General features: G+C 42.1%; 1 protein-coding gene and 1 long non-coding RNA gene across 4 annotated transcripts in view; one reads left to right on the top strand and one right to left on the bottom strand.

Annotated features, from left to right (window-relative positions):
• The window catches only part of LOC309384277 (uncharacterized protein), a 32,233-nt gene extending 9,802 nt beyond the window's left edge, over positions 1–22,431 (bottom strand). Inside the window, exons 1-3 of one of the 3 annotated variants that reach the window (XM_081937585.1) lie at positions 22,365–22,431; positions 18,069–18,150; positions 4,688–6,110 (exon numbers count right to left, since the gene is read on the bottom strand). The gene's annotated coding sequence lies outside the window, so the exon portion shown is untranslated. Of the gene's footprint in view, positions 1–4,687; positions 6,192–11,323; positions 11,429–18,068; positions 18,151–22,364 lie in introns of those variants that run through there. The other 2 variants (XM_081937583.1, XM_081937584.1) reach the window with 2 other exon arrangements.
• Positions 1,473–9,161, top strand: LOC309384301. The gene is made up of 3 exons (XR_014174033.1): positions 1,473–1,586; positions 6,141–6,212; positions 7,692–9,161. It is a non-coding gene; the product is annotated as an uncharacterized lncRNA (long non-coding RNA).
• Positions 22,432–22,994: the final 563 nt, after the last annotated feature.

Below are 22,994 nucleotides of genomic sequence, written 5' to 3'. Positions count from 1 at the left end.
ATACAAATACAACATCTCATATTATACAGTATGTCAAGAGGAGTCTGGTGGCATCACTTCTGATTAACAAATTGCATTAAAATGCATAATTCACCCTTACGCTGCAAAAGGGCTATTCAATGCCCTCCAATTGTTGGCTCCCATGGACTCGCATTGCTCTCTTTCCCCCAAAAAATATGGAAAATCTGCTCGTTTGGAGTAGATGATCCATTTCCTGCCTTTCTTCTCCTGTTCTAAAATGAGGGGGGGGTGGGGTGAGAGTGATAGGAAGGAAGAAAAACAGATATAAAGTAGGAGATACAGGAATGGTTAGCCATACAGGACCCAAATGCCTATACACAAAGGCTCAAAGTTTGTGGGACAAATGGGGTGAATTTGGAAGAGCTAATACATAAGGGCAAGTATGATATAGTTGCAATTTCCGAAGCTTGGTAGGGTGAAACTCAGGACTCGAATGTACTGATGGAAAGATACAAACTTCAAAAGAAAAGGCCCTAACAAAAGAGTCACACTATTTGTAAGAGATCACTACATCTCTCCAGAAATGTATTTTAGGAAATTAACACTCACTTCTCTCCTAGAAGAACGAAATATTTTAGGAAATATTAAAAAGGCAGAATATTATATTTCCCTGGATAAGAAATGGGGAAACATGTTTTTGGGCAGGAAACAGACTCAATAACCCCCCACCTTTGTTAATGGGCCATTTAAAAAGCCTGGGCCAGTCTATTCTACGTAACAAAGAGTTCCCCCTTCAGCTCCAGGGTGATGAGATTAAGGCTTGATAGTATTAGCCCTTTACCCAACTCACCTCTTGGCATCTGGGAACTCAACCAAACGTGGACTCAAAGCACAACCTAGAGAGTTGCCCCTGCATGGTCCCAATCAGAATACATTTCTTACACAGGAACAGGAAACAGAGAGGTGGGGCCAAACAGTATAAAAAACCCAACAAGCCCCTTCTTTTCTCTCTCTTTTCTTCTTCACTCAACATCTGGAAGCGTGTGATCCCCCTTTTCTGTTCAGGACCTCAAACCATGTGGTCCTGTCCACCATTAAGCTATCTTTCCAAGCAGCCGCCATGTTTCCAGTATCTTTTTCCCCACATGGAACTGAACCCAGAAGGACATTTCTTCCAACAGCACAAAACTGAGAGTGAAAGCCTTCTTCCTAGAGGGGTGATGGTCTTTTGAGGGGTCCCAGCTGGAGCATTTTGCATTGCTTGCCGGTGCCCCCGGTGCCCCCTCACCACAGCGGCTTCAGTGAAGGGGTTAAACGAAGAGAGCTTTTCCTTTGTGCCTAGAGGAGGAGGCAGAAAGGGGAAAAGGGGGGCTGGGAGCCCAGATTCCGTGCTCTTCCACTCCCCTTCCTAGTCTCCAGCCACTTCTGTTAGCCACGGTTGCGGAGGGAGCAGCGCTAGGTGGGCAAGGACACTGCAAGAAAAGGATCAGGAGCAGGAGGGAGGATCAGGCTAAATGGGGAGAATCCCCAGATTTATTTATTTATTTAATTTTATTCGACTTATCAGTCGCTCCTCTCCGCAAAGGGACTCGGGGCGCAGATGCAGGAAGGGATCACTCCTTGGGGTAAGGAAAGATACGGCTTTTCCCCAGCTGCCCTCCTCTCCTTCTGAGTCCTTTACTTGTAAGGTTTTCTGCTCTGTGGAAACTGCTTGCCTTATATAACCTGGTAATTTGGAGAAAAACAGAAAATTACCAATAAAGGAGAATATTTGTAGCTCAGGTTTGAAATGAGGGGTCTTTGGTGCTCACGGAACTTGCTGGTTTTCCTGCAGATGTTTAATTACCCAAACTAGGTAACATCAACAGTGTAGTGAAAATTGGAAAGGGGAGAATATAATGGAATAACTAGAGGAAGCAGGACTGGCTCAATAGAATGTAAACGGCGGCATTTTATTCCAACAACTCAAGTCTTTTTGGAGCTCAAACAAACTGCCTCTTATGCACACCACTCTCTCTTCCCCAAAATGCTCTTGTAGGCAGTTATTGGAGCTCCCAGGCCTGTCCCTTGACCGGAGAATCTTTTATCTTTCAATATATATCACAGAACTCTCTTGATCTTTTTGTAATGATGTTTGTAAGCACAGTGGAAAGTTTATTTTTCAGTGTAGATTATACAACCCGTAAAAGAACTAAAACTGAAATTGAAAACGTCCACAAACAGGGCTGATCCCTTAAATGGGCAGAGAGAAACAGGGATACAGCAGTTATCAGAAAGGGAATCTAGGCAGGTAAGAGAGGCAGATTCAGGTGCTGCATCTCAAAGCAAGCCCACCTGGGCAGGGCTGCCCATTGGCCAAGCCCACCTGGACACCATTCAAACACTGTTCAAGCCCTTAGAGGGAGCCCCTCCATGCATGATCCCTCTAAATTCAGATCTCCCTGAGTCATCTCTTCCTCCCCTCCACACACTGGGAGGCTGATTCTCCCCAGCAGCCATATTGGTGCTCAACCTTCCGGAAAACACCAGGCGGCCTCACCCCGGGAGCCGGCCTGCACCAAGATGTTGCGCTGAGAGGAAGGAGAGGGGATTGGAGGAAGGATTTTAAGGGGATTGGAGAGCCATTCGCAGAAACACCAACCAAGGAGGCCAAGCGACTGGATCCACCATTTTTAATGCAAAGTAAGTTTACTGTCAAGGGCATTCCTTGTATTCTCCCACATATTAAAAGTTCCTTGTCATAGGATATAGGGAAAAGAAAGTATGAACATTCAGATCAACATTTTGCCCCCATAGGGCTCCAGTTTTAAAAAGGACCTTCACTTTGACCTGGCTCAACAACAGTAATTGTGAGAGAGATCCAGGGCTCCTAGTGGATGGTTAACCACATAAGGAGAAGCTAGCAGTGTGCTGCAGCTACAGAAAAAGCCAATGCAGTCCTAGTCTGAATCCACTGATAGTATCAAGGTCACATGAAGTGTTAGTACTGCATTATACTCCGCTGGTAAGACTGCACTGAATATTGCATCCAGTTTTGGTCTTTTCTTTGATGCAGAAAAGATTTTGAGATTCTATAAAGAGTGCAGAGAAGAGCAACAAAAATGAGGAGGGGATTGGAGGGTAAAACATAAGATGAACATTTGCAGGAACTGGGTATGTCTAGTCCAGTGATGGCTAACCTTTTTCGGCTCCCATGCCAAAAGCGGGGGGGGGGGGGCACAGAGGGGGTCGTGCGTGGGCGTGCCACACCCAAAATGCTATGTGCACAACCCAGCATGCATGCATGTGTGACCAGTGCCCCCCCCCTGCTTTTGGCGTGGTTTTTTCACCCTCCCCAGGCTCCATAGGCTTTCTAGGAGTCTGGAGAGGACGAAATCACCCTCCCCCCCCGGAGGCTTCAGGTGCTTCCCTGAGGCCTCCAGAGGGCGAAAACTGGCCCTACGGCCAAACCGGAGGTTCGGGAATGGTGATTTCCAGTTTGTCCCTAGAGCTGTTTTTCACCCTCTGGAGCCTTCAGGGAAGCTGAAAAACGGCCCTACGAGCAATCCGGAAGTCCGTTCCTGAACTTCCGGTTTGTCTGTAGGGCCAGTTTTTCATGTTCCAGAGGCTTCCTTGAATGGCAAAAAATGGCTTCAAAAGAAGGCAGAAGTCAGCTGGCCAGTGCGCGCATGCATGCTGGAGCTGACAGGGTCTTGCATGCCCTAACAAATGGCTCCGCATGCCACCTGTGGCACGCGTGCCATAGGTTCACCATCACGGGTCTAGTCTTAATAGAAAGAAAAAAACAGCGGTGACAAAATAGCAGTCTTTCAATATTTGAGGGGCCAATACAGAAAAGAGGGGGTCGACCTATTGTCCAAAGCAGGACAAGAAGTAACAGACTTATCAAAAAGGAGTCTAATCTAATATTAAAGAGAAATCCAGAGGTTGTGGGTGCTCCATTTGTTTGGAATGGCCTAAGGTCCACAGGGAGCCAGTGGGAGTGGAAAAAGCCCAAGGGTATTCTGTGGAAAAGGCCTGGGGGAGGCGGGAGGAAAAGCCTGGTGGGATCCTGTAAGGGAGGAAAAGGCCTGGGGGGAACCAAGAGTTGGGAACCAGAGCAATAGGTGTCTTAGGGGTGGAGGAGGCCTAGGGATGCCTGTAGGGGAGGGGACCAGCCTGGGCCTGGGCTAAGCCTCCAAGAGTTTCCCCCACCACTGAGGTAGCCAGTGTCCTATTTAGCAACTTACACATTCACTTAACGGCTGCATAAGAGAGAGCAAGGGGTGGGGTTAGTTAATCAAAGAACGGTCACCATTGCTAAATGCATCCATAAGAGGTAGGCCTCATTACAGTTAGGTCTCGAGGATTGCTTGTATGCTGGCTGGTGAATTGTGAGGATCAAAATCTGGTGGACACTAAGACAGAAGGAAACGTCAAATGTAGGATTTCAATAATCCACATACAAAAAATATCACCCAAAGGCCGTTTTGACAAATTCCACAAATTCTGTAAAAGCAAATATCCAGTAACCTCTGTTGACAAACACAAAAAGTTAGTTAGCCTTTATCAAACTAATTTTTTCCATTTTTTTCTCCCCACCTAAAATTATAATCCTGAGAGATGCCGACTAAAACGAATCAAGCCACAATTCAAATTGTCAATTTTTCACTTACACTTCCAATGGGGAATCAAATGAAATTCAAGCCTTCTCTAAACCTGGCAGTGTTTGCCTCATATGGATTACCTTGTGTGCAATAAAAGATGATTTTCGTCTGAAGTACCGGCCACAGATTGGACATCTGAAAGGTTTTTCCCCTGTGTGTAAAACTACATGACTGATAAGACTAGACCTACTACTGAAATCTTTCCCACAATCCGGACATTCGTATGGTTTCTCTCCTGTGTGAGTCCTTTGGTGTATCACCAGGCTGGAATTCTGACTGAAATGTTTCCCACAATCAGGACATTCGAAAGGTTTTTCTCCTGTGTGAGTCCTCTGGTGTGTCGCCAGGTTGGAATTCTGACTGAAACGTTTGCCACAATCAGGACATTCAAAGGGTTTCTCTCCTGTGTGAGTCCTCTGGTGTGTCGCCAGGTTGGAATTCTGACTGAAACTTCTGCCACAATCAAGACATTCAAAGGGTTTCTCTCCTGTGTGAGTCCTCTGATGGTTTACCAGGTCAGAATTCTGACTGAAACTTTTCCCACAGTCAGGACATTCAAAGGGTCTCTCTCCTGTGTGAGTCCTCTGGTGTTTAACCAAATTGGAATTCCAACTGAAACGTTTCCCACAATCAGAACATTCAAAGGGTTTTTCTCCTGTGTGAGTCCTTTGGTGTATTACAAGGCTTGAGTTCTGACTGAAACCTTTCCCACAATCAGGACATTCAAAGGGTTTTTCTCCTGTGTGAGTCCTCTGGTGTATCACCAGGTGGGAATTTGCAATGAAACTTTTCCCACAATCAGGACAGTTATATGATTTCTTTCCTGTGTGCATCCTGTAATATACCATCAGGTTGGAATTCTGACTGAAAGTTTTCCAACAATCAGCACATTCAAAGGGTTTTCCCCTCGTGTGAGTCCTCTGATGTATCATCAAGTTGCCATGTTTGCAAAAGTGTTTACTGCATTGCGAGTAGTTATAGAGCTTCTCTCCTGTGTGGGTCCTTCGATGAACCACAAGGGAGCTGATCTAAATAAATCTTTACCCACATTCGGATAATTTGAATGGCTTTCCCCCCAAGTGGATCCTCTTATGCATTATCTGTACTTTGCTCTGTGTGCTTTGCCCACAACAGGGACATCTATGGAGCTTTTCCACCACTGATGTTCTTGACGAGATAAAAAATACATGTGATCTTTTGTTACATGGAGCTTTGATTCAAGCTACTGTTTTCTTTCTCACTGGGCAAGGCCTCCATTACTGTCTAAAAACCTGCATTACTGTCTATCTTTTGTGGTTATCCAATTGTTTTTTTCCTCCTCACTCACATTTAGAGATTTCCCTCTTTTTCTGAATGGAAAAATTAATCTCTTTTGACCTTTTCATGTAATCTGTTGTAGAGTTCTGCATAATCTACATTTTCCAGTTTGAGAAGAGATTTCAAAGGGGATTTTCTCCCCTTTGTCTCTCACCAGCTGGGGAAAGAGAGGAATTGTGTGCTTTCCTGAAGGCTCAATTTGCTTTCATTTTCAAGGTGCTGGTTATTCTCAGTTGTCCGGAGTACTCTTGTTGGTATCCTCTTCATCTGTAAGATTAAAATAAAAGTGTAAGTTTAAAATTGTTTCTTTATAAAATGGTTGCAGAACATGTGAAAAAAGTATACATTACAAGTAAAAAGTAAATATGCTTTTTAAAAATATATATCTTTTTATGATTTACATATAAGTATATTGAACACCGTAATGGCTTTTCATCCACCATAGAAACCAAAGGGAAAGACAAATAACATATATACTAAAATAGAGTTTGAGAGAATGTCCTTTTATCTTAGATTTCAAAATGTGATGGAGACAGATGATGAAAACATAAGGGACATCATGACAAACATTTTGGCTGAGTATATTCAGAAGGAGAAACAACAGATGGGGTGGGAAATAGACCTGGCTTATAGAGTAAACTCAGCTTATGCTAGAACACACAATGTTCCCAGGGAGGTACACATTAAATTTCTTAGGAAAAGTACAAGAGATGAAATCCTGAATGCACAAAGGGGGCAAGCCTTGACATATAAAGATAAGGAGATAACCATCCTGAAACAGATCCCCAAGAAAGTGAGGGAAAAAAGAAAACACTATTTGCAATTGGCGAATAAATTATCCCAGAAGGGGGTGTGGTTTAGATGGTTGATGCCTGAAGGTATGTTAATATTCTGGGAGGAGACAAGAGTTAGGATTAACACACCCATAGAGGCGCAGGCCTTTATGGAGAAAAATAAACTGCTCCTAGAAAAACCAGATGACTCTTCAACAGACATACAAGACACGGGAGGGGCCGGAGCTCTGCCAGCGGGGGAAGATGGGGCGACAACAAGAAAGCTCAGATCACACAAATGAGTAAGAAAAGTCATCTGATATAAACTGATCGAAATTACCAATTGAATTTACCACACTGACTACATGTTATTACTTAATATTGAATTTTATGCAAATGTATACTATGAGTTTGGAGGGGGGGGTGCATCTACCGTATTTTGCAGCTGCCAAAATTTGTAACTTTTCCCTTACCTTTCCCCTTTGTAAAATATAAAAAAACCAATAAAACTTTGTTTTAAAAAAAATAAAAAATAAAAAAGAACATATATACTACTTACACAGTGCTAGTCTTATACAATTATTTTTGACCAAGATATTCATTCTAATACATGCATATTTCAGTTCAGTTCTACTTAGCCTATTTTTTTTCGTGTTCCAGCTCCCACCTCGTGTTTCCAGCTGCTGATAAAATCTATTCTATGTGTCGTAATATTCTGTTTTTTAATTCTAACGTTAGTCTATCCATTTCTGTGTATGTTAATATCTTCCTTATTATCTCCTTTTCTGAAGGGGTATTTTCACTTTCCCAATGCTGTACATAGACCATTCTTGCTGCTGTTAGGATGTGAAATATTAAGTATATTGACCCTTTGCTATAGCCTTCTGTTATAATACTTAATAGAAATAATTCTGGCTTGAATTTTATACGTTGTCCAATCATTTTTTCTAGCCACATCTGAATTTGTAACCCAAATCTCCTTGCTTTTTTACAGGTCCACCGCATGTCCACCACAAAAGCCAACATAGTTCTAGGCTGCATAAACAAAGGGATGGAATCAAGATCACGTGAAGTGTTAATACCACTTTATAATGCCTTGGTAAGGCCACACTTGGAATACTGCATTCAGTTTTGGTCGCCACAATGTAGAAAAGATGTAGAGACTCTAGAAAAAGTGCAGAGAAGAGCAACAAAGATGATTAGGGGACTGGAGGCTAAAACATATGAAGAACGGTTGCAGGAAGTGGGTATTTCTAGTTTAATAGAAAGAAGGACTAGGGGAGACATGATAGCAGTGTTCCAATATCTCAGGGGTTGCCACAAAGAAGAGGGAGTCAAACTATTTTCCAAGGCACCTGAGGGTAGAACAAGAAGCAATGGATGGAAACTAATCAAGGAGAGAAGTAACTTAGAACTGAGGAGAAATTTCCTGACAGAACAATTAATCAGTGGAATTGCTTGCCTCTAGAAGTTGTGAATGCCCAAACACTGGAAGTCTTTAAGATGTTGGATAGAAACGGTATAGGGTTTCCTGCCTAGGCAGGGGATTGGACTAGAAGACCTCCAAGGTCCCTTCCAACTCTGCTATTGTATTATTGTATGTGGTAGTATGTGCCTGATGATTGTTTACATTTCCAACATTTTGGGAATGTGGTTACTAAACATTTTAGCCAATCTTGCTGTGGGAGACATCCCACCTGTAGGACATTTTATAAAGTATCTCTTTGTATGATGTGGCTAATGTCAATTTCCAATTTCTTTCCCAGAGTTTTTGCCAATTGTCCAAATCAATGTTGTATCCTAATTTTTACAATATGACCATTGTGTTCTTAACTCATTCTTCCTCCATTTTGTAGTCTAGTAAGTATTTATATATTACCCATAACAATTTATCATCAGTCCTCACTAATAATTTATCTAATATCATTATTTCTCTATAGATACTCCATACTTTCACATCCTTCACATAAAATGATTTTATTTGCAGGGCAGGTATGGCCACCACTCCAATTCCACCCCTTGTCCTTTTAATTCTAATCTGGTTTTCAATTCGCCTCCTTATTTAATATATCCTTATATATAACAATTTTTCCATATTTATAAGGTTTGGGTGTATTAGTGCTTCTAAAGTGGAGAGCCAGACCAGTATTTTCACATAATTTTGTTGTTTCATTTTATTCCACACTAGTAATAATGCATTTGTTATGCAATGCCTTTGAAAGTATTGATGTGATGTGCTTCTCCCATACCAAAGAAATGTATGTCACCCTATTTGAATATCATGACCCTCCAGTAGTAATAATCTCCTATTCCTTAGAGCTATGTACTTTCTTACCCATGTAAATACAGCAGCTTGATGGTATAATTCCCAGACAGGCAGACCAAACCCTCCTTTCTCTTTTGATTCTTGCAATAATTCCGATTTAATTCTCTGTTTCTTTCCTTGCCATATAAACTTCTACATTGTTTTGTTCAGGTCTTCAAAATACTTTTTCTCTGATTTTATGGGTATGTTTTGAAATAAAAGGAGTATCTTCGGCAGAATGCTCATTTTTATTGCAGCTATTCTGCCCATTAAGAAAAGTTGCAGATTCTTCCATATCTCCATGTCTGATTTAATTTGATTTGTTAGCTTTGTGTAGTTGTCTTCTTTAATTGAAATATTGGAGTAGAATCTTAATACAGAAGATTCTTAAGGAGAATATAAAGATAAAAGCAGAAAGTTTTCTTTTAGTGGATAAAGAACTTGAAAGAAAATGAAACTTTGATGTTAAATGTGTTGATGGCATCAAGAAAGCTATATGCAGAAAAATGGAAGAATATTTTCATTCCCACAATGGATGAATGGCTGCAAACCTGATGGAGTTAGCAGAGATGGCTAAATTGACTGCTTTGAATAAAGAAATGAACAGGTTTGATTTGAAAATTAATCCTGTTCTTTTGGACTTTGTTCATGAGATAGAAAAAAAAATGAAAGTTTGATTCTGGGTTTTGTTGATTAGGTAAGTTATAGAAGGGGCTAGTTTATATTATCATATAAATGTGAATAGTTGAGGTTTTATATTATTATTCTATTGCATCAAAAGAACCAGAAGACAATGCTTTTCTTTTTCCCTTTCCCTTTCCACTATACATTCCTCTCTTCTTCCCATTATTTTTATTTCTTCTTTGCACTTCTATATCTTATGTTTTGATGAATTAATATTTGTGTAAAAAACAAATTCTTGGCACTTTAAAGGTTTATTATGAAATATATATAGAAGTGTTGGGGATAGATTATAGAATTGCAGATAGATGCATACAGAGAGAAGTACAAATACACACACCTACAAATAGGTATATATGTGGACAATCCATGTGTTCTCAGCCAGAAAGCTGTCCCCAAACCCAAAATGGTTACAGTCAAACCTTCTGTGCTAATTTTAGTCATGTGGGGGCTTTAATTGATAAAATGATGCCTAAAGACTCTGCAAGATTTGAAGCACCAGTTTTGTCATGGAAGTCCTCAGTTCCAAGTAAGGGCAGAAAACACTGTCCACAACCACACTGGTGACATTACTATTGAAGCAGTCCTCACTTACTGACTGCATTTGGGGCTGGCACCTGTGTCACTAAGGAGCCTGATAGGAAGCATGATATCACAGGACAGTGCCAACTTACATCTGTTCCTCTGCAGTTGTTAAGCGAATCACTGTGGGTTGTTAAAGACAATTTCACCTGACTGTGGCTTGCAATTTCCTGCTGGCATCCCCACTGATTTTTCTTGACAAGAACCTAGCTGGGAAGGTCACAAATGGGGATCCCGAGTGTGGGATGCTGAAACCATCATAAATGTGCACCGGTTGGCAGAACCCAAATTATTGCAACTCCTTTTTTTGCCCCTTCATAACCACAGAAATTGCTAACTTGTTGAGGTCACTGAACAAGTGCTACAATGACCATTAATTTGTGGACCAGATGTATGTATACCTTTACAATGCCATTGTAATTTTGAAGGCTGAGGGAACAAATGGTAAGTGAGGACTACATATACAGTTGAACATCCCAAAGGTTCTCAAATACATTTTTTAAAAAGTGCTGGTTAAACATAGTTAAACCTGATTAATACATGGATGAGCCACCAATAGGAAATACCATGTTTGTTGGCTAGACATAGAAACAAAAAAGCAAAAATCCTAGAAAGATTTCTAGGGATTTCCGATATTATTGCCAAAAAAACAGCAGGTCCATAATAGAATGACAGAGTTGGAAGGGAACTTGGAGATTTTCTAGATCCAGACCAATTTCCTGCTCACTCAGGAGAGCCCATACCAGTCCAGTTTCTTCTTAAAGGTAACCAATGAAGGAAGAAGCATCCTAGAAAGAAGAAGAAATCAGACAGCGACCAGTGGAACGGCTTCCCTTCCCAAGTTGTGGGTGCTCCTCCCTGAAGGCTTGGAAGGAGATACTGGAGAGCAATTTGGTCTAAGTTTTCATGCTTGAGCAGGAGGTTGGACTGCATGATCGCCAAGGTCACATCCAACTCCCTTTGTCTTTCTTCCAATTGTTTCTCTGCTTCTACGCTGCGGAGGAAGTCAAGCAGCCTTTCTTGCCCCCAGCCTCTCCTCCAACCTGTCCTCAACTCACCCACCAGCTGCTGCTGCTTCGACACTTGCAGGAGCCCAGAAGCTACTCGGCTTCTCTTCCTCCCGTCAGCGATCCAGTAGATCCTGCACTTCTCTCCCCTCCTTTCTAGCAATGCAGCACTTGATGGTTTTAACTCCTTAAAGCTCAACCCCAGATGCCTCCACGGCTTTCTAGGCGCCAATGTTGTCCATCTGACCGGAGGGGGTAAAACAGGCTCGTCCCGTCTCTGCCTATTCAGGCGTTTGCAAGAGGTTTGCACTGATTACATGCCATCAAGTCATTTTCCCTCCTACCAACCGACCTTTGCAACCGATGCAAATGAAATAGTGAAAGGTGACACTTGTGAAGATTAGCTACAGGCTGAGCCCTAAACGTTCATGAAGTTCTTACAGCATAAGAGTTGGAAGGGACCAATTCTCCAAGCAGGGACCCCAATGCTATTCCGCACAAATGGCTCTGCAGTCTCCTCTAAAAAAGCTCCTCCGATGGAGCAGCTGCAACTTCTGGAGACAAAGCATTTCCACTGATCAATTGTTCTCATTGACAGGAAATTTCTCCTTAATTCCAGGTTGGATCCCTTTCTGATGTGTCTCCCTCTCTTCCTTCTTGTCCTGCTCTCGGGTGCTTTGAAGAATAGGCTGCCCCCCTTTCTTTTCTGTGTCAGCCCAGATCAATTATGGTTACATGTCAAGGATTACCTGTAGTATCTTTTTATCTTCATTCTTGCAGAGCCCAAATAATTGCTCTGAGCAACCTTCCCAATTTCCAGAGGAGGTAGATTTTCCCCTTGATTATTCCGAGGCAGACACCTTGAGCAAAACCCTTGGAGGGAGCTACTTTGTAAAAAACTGATCTAGAGATTCCTGATCTTTTTTAGCGTGAATCTCTGTGGAGATTTTTTTAAAAACCCTGCTCCACATCCTGTTAGAAGGAAAATCCAGGCCTATTTCCAAGCTGGGAATGAAATGGAGGCTGCTTAAGAAAGGGGGGTCCATTTATTGATGAGCAGAACCAGCCTGTGGTTCCAGGGCAGCTGACCGACTGGTTGAATGGGAGGATGGATCTTTATAGGTTTCTGTGATGCTGCTGGGGTTGTGCAATGTAGTGAGAGCTTTGTGTCTTTTGCTATTCTAATGGTGGTGGGTTAATCCTATTATGTCCTGTTCTTAGATGTGACAAAGGTGCTTTTTCAGAAGGCAAGTGGACTTTTTTATTTGTTTTCTTTTGAAGATGTTTCCCTTCTCCTCCAAGAAGCCTCTTCAGCTCTGAAAGGATAGTGGGGAATGGAATCCTGGTCACAGGGAGAGAACAATATGCAGCAAGGCTTAGAAAATGGGGTCTAAATAAGAGGGCTTGATTGTCTGTATAGGGCAGAAGATATTTTTTAAAAGAAATATTTGTAAAAGAAAAAAAAGGAAAGATAGAATATTCAGCCAAAGCACAAGGCTGATTGGACACCATGTTAAGGTTTGTAGAGCGGTATCCTGCACTGCCATTTTAATGCAGATTTAATAAGGTAAGATTTTTGATAGTGGCCATTTCATCTATTGGCATGGAGTTTCCTCAAACAAAGAGTGAGGTAAAAAAAAATTATATCCCTGTTTCCATTTGGCAGCCGAACTAAAGGTCCCATCAACAGCAACTTCTCTGCAGCTAAGAAGAAGAGGCTTCTCAAAGAGTTAGTTGACAGCGACCGATATTGCCTTAGTGTGACAGGTGTGTGTGACAAAATGGCTGTTGCTTAAACAAGTCCATCACATGGCCCAGGGTTAGATCCCAGGCACACTGAAAAAAATGGCTGCTCCCAGGACAGAGCGATGTGGCCCTGGGATGCGTATCCTGGCCTTCTTCACCAACTTGAGATTCTGAGACCTGCGAAGGGTATGGAAGAGGAGGCTGTGAGGCCTGGTGGGGTGGAAGTCATACCTAAGGTCTGCGGGGATGCAGCGGGAGGGGAAAAAAGCCTTTGGGGAGCCTGTGAGGGAGGAGAAGGCCTGTGGGGACCTTGTGGGGGAGGGAAAGGCCGGTGGGACTTTGTGGAGGAAAGAAATGCCTATATGGACCCTGTGGGAGAGGTAAAAGCTTGGAGGGATCCTGTGGAGAGGAAAAGGCTTGAGAACCCCCCCCCCCCAAAAAAAAACCCACATCACACAGTACATCTTTATCAAATTTATATTTTCCATTTTCTCTCTCCAATCACAGCTGTACCTCTCTATAAGTATAAATCTTTATTATGGTCAAAGACCAGCAATACACATTACTTTTTACAATATGTTAAAAAGTACTGACATTAAAATATAATTAAAAACTATTGACATTAAAAATGGATAGCAACATAGATGTTCTCAAATTGTTCAGGTCACTTCCTGGTTTACCTGGGTGAAAAGCCGATAAGTATGGGAGTAAATACAATGGTCCAGAAATTGATAGGGATATGTCCAAATTGGTACAAGGTGACAACTATACTTCTATAACCATTTTTTTTTCTTGTGGACATTGCAGCAGTACATAACTTTGCCACTGCATACGTGGTAACGGGGTTAATGTCCTTGAGGAGAAACACTTCATAAAAATTGTCTTTCTTTCAAGTCTTTCTTTGCAAGGATTCCTGTTTGTGCCCCATGTAGAATTTGTGCCAATGTTTTGGCCTCAAAAACTTTTAAGGCAGCAGGTACTAACTGACCTCCGCCTGTGTAAAAGAAGTGTTTAATTGCGTTTGAAAACCTATTGGTTGCTTGCAATGTGTGATCCAGGTGTGCCTTCCATGTCCCTTGCGAGTGGAAAACCACCCCAAGATATCTAAATGTTCTAACTTGTTCCAAACTATGTCCTTCTATTTTCCAGGGATATTGGCTAGGTCTTTTAGCAAAAACTAAAAATTTTGATTTATCAAAGTTAAGGACCAGCTTGTTTTGCCTGCAATAGCCGAGTGTTGCCCTAATTGCTCTCTTCAGTCCTATAGGAGTTTGTGAAATAATAGCAGCAGCAGCAGCATATAAGAGAATTGGAATGTTGTGTTGTGCTAGGTTAGGACGGTGGAAATCAGGGTTCTGTAAGCGATCAATCGGGGGATTAATATCGACGTTAAAGAGGGAGGGGAACATGATGTAACCCTGCCGTACCCCTTTTTGGACCGTTACTGGGCAGGTTAAACTGCCTTGGGGATTGCACCTCATTTTCAAAGAGGAATTGACATACAATTTTTGTATGAGGAAGAGGAGGTGTTTAGTGATAGTGGTGCATTTTAATTTCTCCCAGAGGGTGATCCTGGATATTGATTCAAAGGCCTGCTTAAAATCAAGGAAGGCCACAAAAAGAGAGGCTTTTTTTAATATATGTATTTTTGTACTAAATGGTGGAGTACCAAGATATGATCCACCGTAGATCTTCCTTCTCTAAAATCGGCTTGTTTGTCTTTGATTATCCCCCCTGAAATTAGCCTATCCTGAAGTTTATAGTTTAGGTTTTTGGCATACAGTTTACTAATAACGCTCAGAACGCTAATGGGTCTATAATTGCCTGGGTCATTTCTATTACCTTTTTTATAAATTGGTATGATAATTGCTACTCCCCAAACTCTTGGCATATGGTCTGTTTTATCTATAAATGTAAACAGAGATGCTAAAAGTGGAGCCCACCAACTGGGGTTCTTTTTAATTATTTCTGGCAGGACATGATCAGCACCAGGTGCCTTATTAGCCTTTAGGGCTCTGATCAATGGGGATATCTCTTCTGGTGTAACGGGGGGGGGGGGGCAATAAGGAGTTTGGTCCAAACTAGTTTGGCTCTCCCTAGTTACATAGTCAGGGTCTGATATAGCTCCCTAAAATATTCTTCCCAGGCATGAATTGGATTCCGATTAGTTGGGGGTAGGGGAGGTTTCCCCAATCCTCTGGTTATGTACCAAAAAAGGATGTATTTTTTGTCCTGACTGCCGTCATTAGTCTATGCCAAAACTCCTTCAGAGCCGCACTTTTCTTTTCTTTTAGAAGGTTCTTATATTGTGCTTTCAGCTGCTTTAAGTAGTGAGTGTGATCCTCAAAAGGGGCATTTTTACTTTTCCTGAACTCTATATTATATATCCTTTTTAGTTGCACGCAATCTTTTATCAAATCATTTTTTTATTCTTTGAAACCGGCCTTTTGGAGTGAGTTCTGTTAATGAGAACTGAATTCAAATTTAAGATTAAAGTTTCAAACCCCTCTAAGTAAGATCTTCCAAACTTATTCCTTAGTAGAGATGTACGTAGCTCTATGGTTTCTGGGACTAATACCAGACCCTTCCCAACTGTACCTCTGAGATATTTTTCAATAAAATGAATAAGGACAGAACTTAAATAGTCAATTTTTCACCTTCACTTCCAATGACAGATCAGAAATGAAATTTAAGCCTTCTCTAAACTCATCAACTTTTGCCAATGTGGATTTCCTTGACTTTCTCTCCTGTGTATAAACCTACATTATTGATCATTTGTACGGTTTCTCTCCTGTATGTATCCTCTGGTGTCTCACCAGGTTAAAGCAGTGACTTTTTGCACAATCCAGACATCCAAAGGGTTTCTCTCCTGTGTGAGTTCTCTAGTATATCACCAGGTTGGACAGCTGATTGATACTTTTCCCACAATCTGGATCCTGGTATGGCTTTTCTCCTGTATGAGTCATCTATTGTACCACCAAGTGTGAATTCTGACTAAAATTGTTCCCACAATCAGGACATTCAAAGGGTTTTTCTCCTGTGTGGGTGCTTTAGTGGTTCACCAAGGTTGAAATTAGGCTGAAACTTTTCGCACATTCATACGATTTCTCTCCTGTGTGACTTCTCTGGTGTTTCACTAGGTCAGAACAGTAAGTGAAACTATTTACATAATCTGGACACTCGCATGGCTTCACTCTTGTATCAGTCCTCTGGTGTATCAGTGATCAGAATTCCAACTGAAATGTTTTCTACAATCTGAATATTCATTTCATTTCTCTCATGTGAGCCCACTGGTGTTTCACCAATTTGGAATTCTCACTGAAATGTTTCCCACACTGTAGACATTCATATAGTTTCTCCCCTGAGTGTATCCTCTGGTGTTTCACCAAGCTGGAATTATGACCGAAAGGTTTCCCACAATCAGGACATTCAAAGGGTTTCTCTCCTGTGTGAGTCCTCTGATGAATCACCAGGCTTCAATTATGACTGAAACTGTTCCCACAAACAGGACATTCAAAGGGTTTCTATCCTGTGTGAATCCTGTGGTGTTTCAGCAAGCTGGAATTCTGACTGAAACGTTTCCCACAATCAGGACATTCAAAGGGTTTCTCTCCTGTGTGAGTCCTCTGGTGGTTCACCAAGCTGGAATTATGACTGAAACATTTCCCACAATCAGGACATTCAAAGGGTTTTTCTCCTGTGTGAGTCCTCTGGTGTTCCAACAGGTAGGAATTCTGAACGAAACTTTCCCCACAAACAGGACATTCAAAGGGTTTCTCTCCTGTATGAGTCCTCTGGTGGTTCACCAGCTGATAATTCCGACTGAAACGTTTCCCACAATCAGGACATTGATAGGGTTTCTCTCCTGTGTGAGTCCTCTGATGAATCACCAGGTTTGAATTATGACTGAAACATTTCCCACAAAGCGGACATTCAAAGGATTTCTCCCCTGAGTGTGTCCTCTGGTGGTTCACCAAGCTGGAATTCTGACAGAAACGTTTCCCACAATCAGGACATTCAAAGGGTTTCTCTCCTGTGTGAGTCCTCTGGTGGTTCACCAGCCGATAATTCTGACTAAAACATTTCCCACAATCAGGACATTCGAAGGGTTTCTCTCCTGTGTGAGTCCTCTGGTGGTTCATAAGCTCATAATTCTGACTGAAACGTTTCCCACAATCAGGACATTCATAAGGTTTCTCTCCTGTGTGAGTCCTCTGGTGTTCCACCAGCCTGGAATTCAGATTGAAACATTTCCCACAATCAGGACATTCAAAGGGTTTCTCTCCTGTGTGAGTCATTTTGTGTGTTGCCAGGCTTGAATTCCGACTGAAACATTTCCCACAATCAGAACATTCAAAGGGTTTCTCTCCTGTGTGAACGCTCTGATGATTCACCAGGCTTGAATTTTGACTGAAACTTATCCCACAATCAGGACATTCAAATGGTTTTTCTCCTGTGTGAGTCCTCTGGTGTTCAACCAAAGCAGAATTCCAACTGAAACGTTTGCCACAATCAAGACATTCAAAGGGTTTCTCTCCTGTGTGAGTCCTCTGGTGCATCACCAGCTGGGAATTTGTAATGAAACTTTTACCACAATCAGGACAGTTATCTGATTTCTTTCCTGTGTGCATCCTCCAGTGTATCACCCGGTTGGAATTCTGATGGAAAGTTTTCAAACAATCAGCACATTCAATTGTTTTCCCCTCGTGTGAATCCTCTGATGTATCATCAAGTTGCCATGCTTGCAAAAGCATTCACTGCATTGGGAATAGTTATAGGGCTTCTCTCCTGTGTGGGTCCTTCGATGAACCACAAGGTAGCTGATCTAACTAAATCTTTTCCCACATTCAGGTAATTTGCACGGCTTTCATCCAGAGTGGATTCTCTTATGCATAATATGTGATTTGCTATGTGTGCTTTTCCCACAATAGGCACATCTATGGAGCTTTTCCACCCCTGAGGTTCTTGAAGTGTTCAAAAATAAATGTGATCTTTTGTTGCACGGAGCTTTGATTCAAGTTACTGTCTAGAGACCTGCATTACTGTCTACTTTTTGGCTCAATTTGCTTTCATTTTCAAAGTTGCTGGTTATCCTCATTTGTCCGGAGTGCTCTTATTGGTATCCTCTTCATCTGTAAGATTTAAATAAAAGTGTAAGTTTAAAATCATTATAAAATGGTTGCTGAAGATGTGAAAAAAGTATACATTACAAATAAAAAGCAAACGTGCTAAAAGGCTGAAATAGCTTATAATGTTAGTTATGATTCATTTGACACATTGGAGATTACAGAGATACATGTTCAAATATACATTGAATCATAAAATACACTTGTTGATTTGGGTCCATCACAAATTCTTCATACTGCAATTATTGGATAGAATCTCTGTAATTCAGATAAATGTTTTACCAAATATGCTATTTCTCTTTAACACTTTAAATATTATAACTGAAACTCAATTTAAACAATGGCAGATGGACATCTCTAGGTTTATATGGCAAGGGAAAAAACCCAAAATTAAACATAAATTATTGCAAGGTGATAAGAATAGAGGTTTGAGTTGACCACATTTGAAATTGTACTTTGATGCTTGTTGTTTTGTGGCAAAAAGAGTGAGTGACTCCCCAAAGTAAGAGCTTCCTTGAGCTTGACAGGCATGAATAAAGCATTTGATGGCCAAGCTCTTATAATAATAATAATAATAATAATAATAATAATAATAATAATAATAATAATAATAATAATAATAATAATAATAATAATAATAATAATAATATTTGGATTTATTAGCCGCTCCCTTTCCAGGCAGGACTCGGTATGGTATGACAAGGTTAAAGCAAATGTTGATTTTAATCATCATTCCTTCCTCTTTGGGTGTCTCTCCAGGAACCTTTTTAAGAAAAGAAAGGGTGGCGAGGCCAGACTGATGGACTTATGGTCAAATAATATTGTTCAGTTATCGTGACCCTATCCGCAAATCTACAAGTTGGAATCAGAAGGATGTTCGCCATTGATTTATATATTTACAATTGAAAGAAAGATTTGAACTAGACAAAAAGAGCAATGGATGCAATTTCGTGAAAAATGAAATGGAAGTAAATGGTTGACCATATTATTACTAAGATTTATAAACTGCTATTGAAATTGAATGTCAGCCCTGGGACCCATCTTTTCTTTTGGAGTTTGAGGGCTGCCACATTTAGTGCCTGGGAAATGGGAGGGGGGATTGTGAGATGGTTGACATATATAGCCATAAAAATTCATTTCTCTGGGAGTCAAGGACTTTCAGCCTGCAACTGGATAGGCATGACTGAGGGATGTCTCTATTTGGGAAGGTGGAGTGATTGGATCGTGTAATGGACATGTGGGTGCAGGGGATGGAACTCTGACGTTTTTTGAATGTGGAAAACCGGAAGTTTCAGATTCAGGTTTTCCCAGATGTGCCAATATGACATCTTCAATAGATTGGAACTTTGAGGAATTGCCGGCCTTGGAGTCTTCATTGGTTGAAGGTTTTACTTGGAACCCTGACATTCAATTTGCAGAATGAGTATGTAAAGCTGTTCTGACCCCACTCTCTCCATGCCTATGAACAAGCCAAAACACAGGCTTGGCTGTTTGCCACTGTTTAATTGCAAGATAACAAACCCTTTGGCCGAGGACCCAGATAATTCAAAATACAAGAAAAACAAACCAGATATTCAAACATGGCTCTAAGACATTGACTTTCTAACTTTTGACTTTCTTGCTAATTTCGAACGGTTGTTTCCTGCAAATGTCTCCTCCCAACGCCTCACCTATAAGCTCTCTTGGGAGGGGCCAATCTACAACCACCTGTGCTAATTATCGTCTGTGAGCCTACCTACGAAAGCTGCTGCTTTCGTTTCTCAGCCCTTCTCACTCTAGCATCAGGGACTGACTGCCTTTGATCCTCCCCACTGCTCCGTCCCTCAGGCGCCTCCTGGTGGCCAACCAGCTCCTCTGGTCCCTGCTCTGAATCTGCAACCTGCACAGGGTCTTCCACATCATCCAGGGCAGACTGAAATGATCCCTTGCTATCCGAGTCCAACAGCATCTGAACCGGATCCTGCTGGGCCACAACATAAAGCATTGTATGATTCAGTGGGCAAATAATTTTGGATGTAATATAATACTTGAACAATGGAAGGATATAAGAGAATTACAGATGGAAGGGACCTTGGAGGTCTTCTAGTCCAACCCCCTGCTCAGGCAGGAAGCGCTATACCAAATATTTATATATGTGGAAAATCCATGTGTTTTCAGCCTGAAAGCTGTCCCAAAACCCAAAATGATTACAGTCAAACCTCCTGTGCTAATTTTAGTAATGTGGGGGCTTTAACTGATAAAATGATGCCTAAAGACTCTGCAAGATTTGAAGCATCAGTTTTGCCATGGAAGTCCTCAGTTCCAAGTAAGAGCAGAAAATACTGTCCACAACCTCTCTGGTGACATTCCTATTGAAGCAGTCCTCACTTACTGATTGCATTTGGGAAACACATCTCTGTCACTAAGCAGCCTGATCAGGAAGCATGATATCACAGGACAGTGCCAACTTATATCTGTTCCTATGCAGTTGTTAAGCAAATCACTGTGGGTTGTTAAAGACAATTTCACCTGACTGTGGCTGGCAACTTCCTGCTGACATCACTACTGATTTTGCTTGACAAGAACCTAGCTGGGAAGGTCACAAATAGAGATCCCAAGGGTGGGATGCTGAAACCATCATAAATGTGCACCAGTTGACAGAACCCAAATTGTTCTTGCACCTTCATAACCACAGAAACTGCTGACTTGTTGTGGTCACTGAAGAAGTGCTACAATCAGCACTAATTTGTGGACCAGATGTATGTATACCTTTACAATGCCATTGTAACAATGCCATTGAAGGCTGAGGGAAGAAATGGTAAATGAGGACTTCCTATACAGCTGAACATCCCAAAGGTTCTGAAACCCTTTTTTTTAAAAAAAGTGCTGGTTTAAATACAGTTGATCCAAATTTATACACGGATGAGGCACCAATAAGCAAATGCCATCCTTGCTGGCTAGACATGGAAACAAAAAAGCAAAAATCCCCAGTGATTTCTGGGGATTTCCAATATTATTGCCAAAAAACCAGTAGGTCCATATCAGATCAACAGAGTTGGAAGGGATCTTGGAGATCTTCAAGATCTAGACTCTAGACCAGTGATGGCTAACATTTTTTCCATCACTTGCCAAAAGTGGGGGTAGTTCAAGGGGGGCCGTGCGTGGCCAAAATTCTATGAGCACGACCGCTGCCCTCCCCCTTGCTTTTGACGTGTGACGCACCCATTTTTCGCCCTCCCCAGGCTCCAGAGGCTTTCTAGGAACCTGGGGAGGGTGAAAACGGCCTCCCCTCCTCCCCCAGAGGATTTATTTTCGGTGGTTTTTCACCCCCTGGATATTTCCCTGCCCCCCACCTAAGGCTGAAGTCAGCTGACAGGACAATGCCGCACGTGCCCTAATGGGTCTGTGTGCCGCCTGTGACACGCGTACCATACGTTCACCATCACGGCCCTAGACCAGTGTTTCTCAAACTTGGCAACTTTAAGTCCTGTGGACTTCAACTCCCAGAATCCCCCAGCCAGCATAGCTGGCTGGGGAATTCTGGGAGTTGAAGTCCACAGGACTTAAAGTCGCCAAGTTTGAGAAACACTGCCCTAGACTAACTCAGGAGAGCCCATACTATTCTGGATAAATGGCTGTCCAGTTGCTTCTTAAAGATTTCTGAGGAACCTGACAACTCTGTCCTGCAAAAGATAATTAGAGGGTGAGCTATACTGGATTTAATACTTATGAACAGGAAGGTTCGCTTGAAGAGAAGACACGAAAGAGCAACAAATATGACCCGGGGCTTGATATGAAAACACATGAAGAACAGTTATAGGAATTGGGTATGTTCAGTCTTGGTGAAAAAGGACTAGAGGTGACATATTCCAATACTTGAAGTGCTGCCACAAAGAAGAGAAGATTAACTTCTCAAAGCCCCAGAAGGCAAGACAAGAAGCAATGGATGGAAACAATGAAGGAAGAAGCATCCTAGAAATAAGGAATCTCCTGACAGCGACCAGTGTAAAGGCTTCCCTTCCCAAGTTGTGGGTGCTCCTCCCTGGAGGCTTAGAAGAAGATACTGGAGAGCCATTTGGTCTAAGTTCTCATGCTTGAGCAGGGGGTTGGACCGCATGATCACCAAGGTCACATCCAACTGCCTTTGTCTATCTTCCAGTTGCTTCTCTGCTTCCACGCTGCAGAGGAAATCAAGCAGCTTTCTTGCTCCCAGCCTCTCCTCCAACCTGTCCTCAACTCACCCACCAGCTGCTGCTGCTTCGACTCTTGCAGGAGCGCAGAAGCTACTCGGCTTCTCTTCCTCACGTCCGCGATCCAGTAGATCCTGCACTTCTCTCCCCTCCTTTTTAGGAATGCAGCACTTTATGGTTTTAACTCCTTAAAGCTCAACCCAGATGCCTCCACGGCTTTCTAGGCGCCAATTCAGCCTTTCTGACCGCCATCTCCCGGTAGGAGGGGGTAAAACAGGCTCGTCCCGCCTCTGCCTATTAAGGCGTTTGCAAAAGGATTGCACGGATTACATGCCATCAAGTCATTTTCCACTCCTACCAACCGACCTTTGCAACCGATGCAAGTGAAATAGTGAAAGGTGACACTTGTGAAGATTAGCTACAGGCTGAGCCCTAAACGTTCATGAGGTTCTTACAGCATAAGAGTTGGAAGGGACCAATTCTCCAAGCAGGGACCCCAATGCTATTCCGAAGAAATGGCTCTCCAGTCTCCTCTTAAAAAGCTCCTCCGATGGAGCAGCCCAACTTCTGGAGACAAAGCATTTCCACTGATCAATTGTTCTCACTGACAGGAAGTTTCTCCTTAATTCCTGATCTTTTTTAGCGTGAATCTCTGTGGAGATTAAAAGGGGTTAGAGTTAG

The sequence above is a fragment of the Natrix helvetica genome (genome assembly GCF_964273705.1).
Source record: "Natrix helvetica genome assembly, chromosome: 1".
Classification (NCBI taxonomy): domain Eukaryota; kingdom Metazoa; phylum Chordata; class Lepidosauria; order Squamata; family Natricidae; genus Natrix; species Natrix helvetica.
This window is presented reverse-complemented; position numbering and strand designations above follow the sequence as displayed.